The 8,145-nt window shown below is 35.3% G+C and overlaps 1 protein-coding gene across 2 annotated transcripts in view; it reads left to right on the top strand.

Moving 5' to 3' along the window:
• The window catches only part of Pja2 (praja ring finger ubiquitin ligase 2), a 52,183-nt gene that overhangs the window by 19,599 nt on the left and 24,439 nt on the right, over nucleotides 1-8,145 (top strand). The gene's annotated exons all lie outside the window — the stretch shown is intronic.

Here is an 8,145-nt window from a genome sequence, read left to right as displayed (position 1 = left end):
AAAAAAAAAAAAAAAAAAAAGAAAAGAGAAAGAAAGAAATAAAATGATATTTCAGGCAAATACTAACAACAACAACAAAAAAAAACCTGAAAAAGTTGCATAACATTTACAAGGTAGACTTAAAGACAAACATTATTAGAGAGAAATAAAGTCACAACTGAAGGTAATAAACCCAACTTACCAGGGAAATAAATGTACCAATTCTAAACTTGAATGCATATAATGACATGGAGTCAAATTAGACAAATGAAAATTTGACCAAACTATATGCATTTACCATCTTACTAGGAAATTTTTACATACCTATCTCAATTGCTAATAATTCATGGATATTAAAAGGTCTATCTTTAGCAGACTTGTGTATATTAAGCATGATTTAATGAAGATTGCATTCTCAGAAATACACAAAGAACAATTATAAAAACCAGATATGTACCATTCTACTAAGTACAAGTTAACACTTTCTAAAGAATCAAATATGCAAACTGTATTCTCTGACTACAATTAACTCAGAAGAAAAAACAAAAGCATAAGTTTTTTTAAAAAAAATACTTATACATATAGTTATTTTAAATAGCCAGTAGAACAAACAAGAAAGTATAATAGAAATTTAAAATTGTTTACAACTCAATGATAATAAACATACCATCAGTCAAAACTTGTAGAATATAGTGAAAATTATATTCAAAGGAAACTTAATGATCATAAATGCTGTGTTAGAAAAGAAGAAAAAGTGGCTGGGCATGGTAGTATGTACCTGTAATCCTAGCAACTCTGGAAGCTAAGGCAGGAGGATTTCAAGTTTAAAGCCAGCCTCAGCAATTGAGTGACACCCTAAGCAACTTAGCAAGACCCTGTTTCAAAAGAAAAAGAAAAAGGTTTGGGGATGTAGTTCAGTGATTATGTGCCCCTGGGTTCAATCCCTGGTACCAAAAAATAAGAAAGAAAAGAAGAAAAACTAACAATGAAGGAGCTGTGCATTTAACTTAAAAAAGAAAAGGAATATTAGAATAAATAATAGGAGATAAGAATTAGTATTAATAAAACTATGAGCAAACATCGATGAAGTAGAAAAAAAGTTGAAGATCAAAGAAGTCATAAATTTAACAAAAGTAGACAAAGATTGGATAGAACTGAAAATAGTACTGTAAAATTTTGTGTGGTGAATTTGAAGACTTTCAAGATATTGACAAGTTACTAGAAAAACAACTTACCAAACTTAAGAGGAAAATGGAGGTCTAAATAATCTTAAAACTATTAAAAATATGGGATCAATTGTTTAAAATGTTCTCATATCATATCAAAAATATGGAATCAATTGTTTAAAATGTTCTCATATCAGATCATAGCTGATTTGGATGATTTTAGAGCTGAATTCTCTTTAATGATGGTTTCCAGGGTCAAATCACTTCATTCTTATGTAAATTATTTCCAGAGAATAAAAAAAGAACTACATCCTCAAACTAATTCTATGAAAGTCCAGTGTAACCCTAATTTAAAAAGTGTATGTGAAAAAAAAAATTAAGCTTATTTTATTTATTAAAATAGATTCAAAACCTTAAAAATTACTGGGAATTTGAATGTTTAATTTTTTTTTAAAGAAAGATAAATTACCAATCTGAGTTTATTCCAGAAATGTGAAGGTAGAGTCACATAGAAGATCTGTAATTATTATTCATCACATTAACAAAATACAGGAGAAAATCCATATTATATAGTCTATAGATGCAATGAAAAAAAATTACTTAGTACTATATGATGGAAACTCAAATTAAGATTGGAATGGTATTTCCTTGACCAAGGAATGGCATTTCTTTGCTATTATTGTATTTACAGCAATAATAGCAAAATCTGTAGAAATTATTTTCAACAAGAAAATATTAAAAATTTTCCTTCCTTAAATCTAAATTAGTAGTTAAGAAAAGTTTGCTCATTAGCATTGTTTTTATAACCTTCCTAGTGGAGGTCTTACCATGGTACACTGGGAAAATAATAAAAAGCAAGATATAAAAGGAAGAAAATTAATTGCTGTAAATATATTTGAAGTTTTTGAAAATTTTAAAATTATAGTCTTTCATTCCCTTGGGATATTTGTTTCTGACACTAACTCTACAAAATTGAAGATACTTTTGACCCTACTGTTCAGAATCTTATTTATTTGTTTTAATTTATAAAGAATTGATATTTATTTATTTGGCTTATGGTTTTGGAGGCTGGGAAGTCCAAGAGCGTGGCATTGGCATCTAATGAGGGCTGTCTTCCTACATTATAGCATGGCAGAGGACATCACATGGTGAGACAGAGCAAGCATGCCAGCTGGTTACAATCACCTATGCTGTCGTGGCGTTCCACCCTCTTAACCTCATCTAAATCTAATTGTCCCTCAAAGACCCCAAAGTAGCATATGAATTTGGGGGTTAAATTCTCACTATGTGAACTTTAAAAGTAAAACCATGGCTGGACCCATTGCTTCCTCCCTGCAGGTGCTGTTTTTCTTCTCCCAGCTGTTCCTTACCTTGCAGCCTGCTATTATGACTGTTTCCCCACCCCCACAGAACCACTTTCTCCTTGGAAATCCTGCCCCTGTCTCTCTCTGCTCCCTCAGTCCTTCTAATCCTCTTTGAGGCTGTGCAGAGAGCATAGTGGGATCTGAGAGGATATGAAGTAGGAACATGAATGAATATTTTTTCTTGAGGTGGTTAGTCCTTTCTTTTTAATTAAATTTATTTTTAACATACATAAAATTGAGCATATTAAGGGGTACCATGTGTTATTTCAAATACATATATACACTGTGTAATGGTTGAAAAAAATTAAACATAGCTACCTCCTGAAACATTTTTCATTTCTTTATGGTGAAAGCATTCAAAATTCTTTTTTACCAGATGTTTCAAATATACATCATTTAAATGTTATAGTCTCCTTACTATGTAGTAACATACCAGAACTTCTTATTCTTATCTAACCTCCACCCTAGCACCCATAGATTAAATAATCACCTTCTCTCCTGCACCAGTTCTTTTCTTTTAATTCCTTTTTAAAATCAAACCAATTGTAGTCTCAGCATAGTACCAGTCTTCTTATCTAGTAAATTTTGTGTTAAATGGTAGGAATTGGTTTGTAACATGTTGATAGCATATGTCTTATCCCAATAATTTTCTTTTTTTTTATAACTGTTAGAATGAATCATTTAAGTCAGGCATGGTGGCACATGCCTATAATCCCAGTGGTACAGAAAAATGAGACAGGACATAGCTCAGTGGTAATGTGCCCCTATGTTAAGTCCCCAGTACCCCCACACACACAAAATGTGAATCAGACCAAATGTTTAAACAAATTATGTAGATGAGAATTGTTTATGCAATAGGAGTATTAATGACATGTTACAAATTATTTAGATTCACAATGATTTCTTATTTTAATTTTGTTCTTTGAGTTTAAAAAACCCACAAGTTAATACTTACTTATTACACTTAATTATTTTCACCCACATATTAATTTTGTTTTATGTTACATATCTGAAGCACAGAATAACTGAGTCATTGTGATATGTCTTTAATAGAAAAAGAAATGTATTTTTTGTTGGAGTACATTAGAAATAACAGAAAAATTTCCAAGGACTTTTCCAAATTTAATAATTGAATTTTTTTTAAAAGCTATTTTCAAGAATTTATTATTATATTCACAACATCGGATAGAGAGTACCCGTTATTGTGAAGCATGTGTTAGAGGGTGAGGCTACAAGATGAATCACAACACTATGCCCTTTAGAGCTCCCAGTCTAGTGGAGGAGACAGATGAGTCACCAGATGAGCTATAATATGGTGTGATCAGTGCTGCCATCAAGATGTGAATCAAGATCCGTTAGAAATTTTGAGTTTAACCTTGTATCTCTATTCCATTTTGGGATTAATTTTTCATTGGGTCTAATTATGCTACACAAAAGGAAAACATCCACTTTATATGTTAAATATTAAAATTTAAAGGAAATAAGCATATTTATTGTGCTCATTTCACTGGTTTTATTAGACTGGCCATATTAGGTGCCAAGTCTCAAGCCTGTTTTATTAAATTTTCAGTTTAGTATTAGAAATTACTTAAAAAAATTCATTGGTTTGGGTACATAAAGAGCTTCCATTTCTGTGTATTTAAAATACATTGATTCTTACATGTAGATATTGTCTGAGCCTCTTTAAACATAATAGTTTCTAGTATCTACTCAGGGATTGCTCTTAGTACCCTCTGCCTATATCAGAATCTATGAATGTTCAAGTCCCTTCTATAAAATGGTGTAGTTATTTGCATATAATCTATACACATTCTCCCATATATTTTATTTTTCCAATTTTGCAGGGTTTGGGATTTAACCCAAGGCCTCGTACATGCTAAGCAAGCATTCTACTACTGACCCTACCCATTCCATATACTTTAAATTATCTAGATTGCTTACAACACCTAATACAATGTCAATGCTATATAAATGATGGTTGTAATTTATTAAATAAGGAATAATGACAAGGGGAAAGTCTGTATATACTTAGTATAGTCACTTTTTTTTTTTCTGAGTATTTTTAGTCTAGGTTGGTTAAACCCTTCAATGTAGAACCTAAGGATACAGAGGGCCAAGTGTATACATCATTTTTACTCCTCTAAGTTAAGCTTGCACCAAATATTAATAGAACTCTAATGAGTTTCTCTTGAATCTGAAATATATGAATTGTATATTTTACAAAAATTTATCAAAAATGTATATGGTTGAATAATCACATCTGTTAAGACCAAAACTAAAATTCAACTTTGCCAAGAATTTGCTCTAATATTAACCTCCTTTTACTTTCTAAAAGGCATACCAATTCTAAAAGTACCTTCTGTTCAGTTATTTGCAGTATGAAAAATTGATAATTTAGGAAGACCAGATTTTCAAAATTAGTCTTTTACACTGCTGTAATGCCAAATTACAGTTTTGCTCATATTTTATTATTATTATTGTTATTATTTAGTTTTAGGTAGACACAATATCTTTATTTTATTTTTATGTGGTGCTGAGGATTGAACCCAGTGCCTCATGTGCATGCTAGGGCACTTTACCACTGAGCCACAACCCCAGCCCCTAGATTTTATTTTATTTTACTTTTTTTTTTAATTTTATATACACAGTGGAGTTTTATTCAGCAATAAAGAAATATGAAATTATGTAATTTGTAGGAAAATGGATGCAACAGAGCATTACCTTAAGCAAAATAATCCAAACTCAGAAAATCAAGGGTTGTATGTTCTCTGTCATATCTGGAAGCTAGAGCAGAAAAAGGAAAAAGAGGTAGGGTGGATCTCATGAAAATCAAAGGGAGATCAGGAGAAAAAAGGGAGAAGGGGAGTGGAAAAGGAAATACTTGAGAATGATACTAATCAAATTATATTGTTATATCATGTACAAGTACACATATGTAACAACAAATCCCACTATTATGATTATGCATACTCATAATACAAATTATAATGTAAAATATGGAAAAGAACAAATTCAGAAAAGCTGTAGGTAAATAATAATAATAATATAAACCAAGAAAACAATCCAATTTCTTAAAAAAAAAAACAAAACTCAGGAATAAATCTGACAACCCCAAGAATGGGAAACCTTGGCTCTCAACAAGCTCCTTTGTGCTAGTCTTAAAATCATAGATCACAGGGCTGGGAGTGTGGCTCAATGGTAGAGCACTTGCTTAGCATGCATAAAGCCCTGGGTTTGATTCCCAGCACCATTAAATAAGTAAATCAATATCTCAAATATGAAAACACATGGCCTGACTTGCTCCAGGTTCCTTCTGGTTGCTCTTATCTCTTTTTTTTTTTTTTTGGTACTAGGAATTGAACTCAAGGGTGCTAAACCACTGAGCCACATCCCCAGTCCTCTTTTATTTAGACAGGATCTCACTGAGTCGTAAGTGCCTCACTAAGTTGCTGAGTTTGGTTTTGAACTTAGCACAGGAATGCACCACCACGCCTGGTGCTCCTATGCTCACTATGGTCCACTAGGCCACAAGCTCTCCCAGCCTGTTCATAATAAGGCTGCTGCCATTGTTTTAGCTGTAGGGAGATTTCAACCCCAGGGCCTCAGGGCAAACTCTGAAGATACTATTAATCCCAGAGAAAACCCTCTCAAGGGATTAAAGTCTTGGCCAAAAAACTTCATCCTTCATATTGAAGCATTTTCTAGCTAGCTGGCTATTCTCAAGATACTGATAATGAAAGAATGGAGACAGAAAGGAACACCAAGGATTAGGGTTAATTCTAGAGCTAACAGGCTGCCTTCCACAGAAACCAGAGGAAAAAACCTGTTCTGCCTTTGATTGGGTCATAAATTGCACATTGTTCTTTTCGGTAGGTCTTTGGGGTACCAAAGCTCCACTCCTGCCATGGACCTACTGCCTCTTTAGGCCTTGTTTGGTTTCTCAGTGCTCACAAAAGTTTGTTTACGAAATATTCCTGCATTGTTTCTGTGCCCTTTCTACAAAGCTTCCTTAGGCCCCTGGGTGTTATTGTCTAGCTAGAGAATAATGATGGATCTAGAAGGACTATACCTTCTGAGTGTTCTACAACCACTGGCACTGTTGGGGGAGGTCCAGTCTCAAAGAAAGAAAATGTTGTAGGTGGCACAGGGTACTCTGGCCAGCACTTCTGATACTGGCAGTGAATATCTTAGGGCATCATCCCAACATGGGGTCCGATTTAGTCAGCAGGCCCAAGATACTGCATTTCTAATAAGTCCCCAAGTGATATCTATGCCATTGATCCAGAGACCAGCCCCTGAGCAGCAAGGGACAAGTGTGGGAGTACTGAGGGAGGAATGGTGAAAACAGGGAAGAATAAGCTCCAGGAGAACAAGTCGAAAGCTCCTCTGAACCACCTCATTTTCAAGTTCTTCTCCACAGGGCCTTCTCTGCCTTGATGCACAGAGGGACCCAGGCCCAGGAACGTGCTGTCAAAAGGCCAGGGGCTGAGGTATCTTCACAACCTCCAGTAGGCAGTTCTGTCAGTGAAGGGAGCTGGGTTAGCTCCTGTCCCTGGTTCTGGGGTAGTTCTGCCAACAGAATGGCAGATTCCTCAGGATGGCCCGAGGAACAGCAGATGGACCGACATCCTTTATCCCACACCAAGGGAGTGACCTCCATCTCCATGTACCCGGTGCTTACTATGTGTAAATTCTCTGTACAAACTGCTTCATTTCACCCCCATCTCCACTTTATATAAAAACTGTGCTCCAAAGAATTAGTCCAATAACCCATGCACTAAACTGATTTAACTACATACCTTTGGGACTGAATCTAGGAAAAAAGTATCAGGATAAGAATTTAGACGACAGGCCAAGCCAACCAATGGACACTGACTTTGTATAACCCTTAGTAGAAACCCAACATAAGGGCTGGGGATATAGCTCTGTGGTGGAGCACTTGCCCAATATGCGCAAGTCCTAGGTTCAATCCCCAGGACGGTGCAAGTAAGTCAGCACTGTTAATTCTCCCAATATCAGGCTCCCTGGTAACACTAATGAGACGCTTCCTATGCCAGCTAGTGTGTGTAGTCTATGAACTGGGCCTGCTGGCTTGAGCAGAAAGCCAAGAGGCTTTCACTCACCTGGGAGCACCATTTGCAGAGCAGCTGGCCTGCAGAACAGATGGCAGAGGGCCATTTAGTAAAGTCTGAATTGAGTAGAGTCAGTCCACCTGCTTACACAATGGAACAAAGTACAGCCTGCACAGTGGGCCACACCTGTAATCCCAGCAACAGGGCCAGTGGGTTGGTGCTTGAAAGAGGAAGATCAAGTTCAAGATCAGGTTCAGTCACTGGAATTACAGGTGCCACACCAGCCAGAATGAAGGTTTAAAAAGTAGTCCTGGACATGCCTAATAAGAAGTGTAATAGTTGTCACAAATTTAGAACACCTGGTTTAACCAGACTTAAAATGGGAGGAGCTGCTTTTATATGATATCCATTTGACATTTGACCTTGGTCCCCATTACTCTTAAAATCTATCCCTCTACTTTGATTTTATTTGCCCAGTCCCTAAAGTCATTCATTCAGGTTTGGCCTAAGTAAGAATCATACCTAATTCAGGATTTTCTCAAGGATTAAAATGATAATGAAGAA

The sequence above is a fragment of the Marmota marmota genome, unplaced genomic scaffold (assembly GCF_001458135.2).
Source record: "Marmota marmota marmota unplaced genomic scaffold, marMar, whole genome shotgun sequence".
Taxonomy (NCBI): domain Eukaryota; kingdom Metazoa; phylum Chordata; class Mammalia; order Rodentia; family Sciuridae; genus Marmota; species Marmota marmota.
Note: the sequence above shows the minus strand (reverse complement) of the source record. Positions and strands in the feature narration are given on the sequence as shown.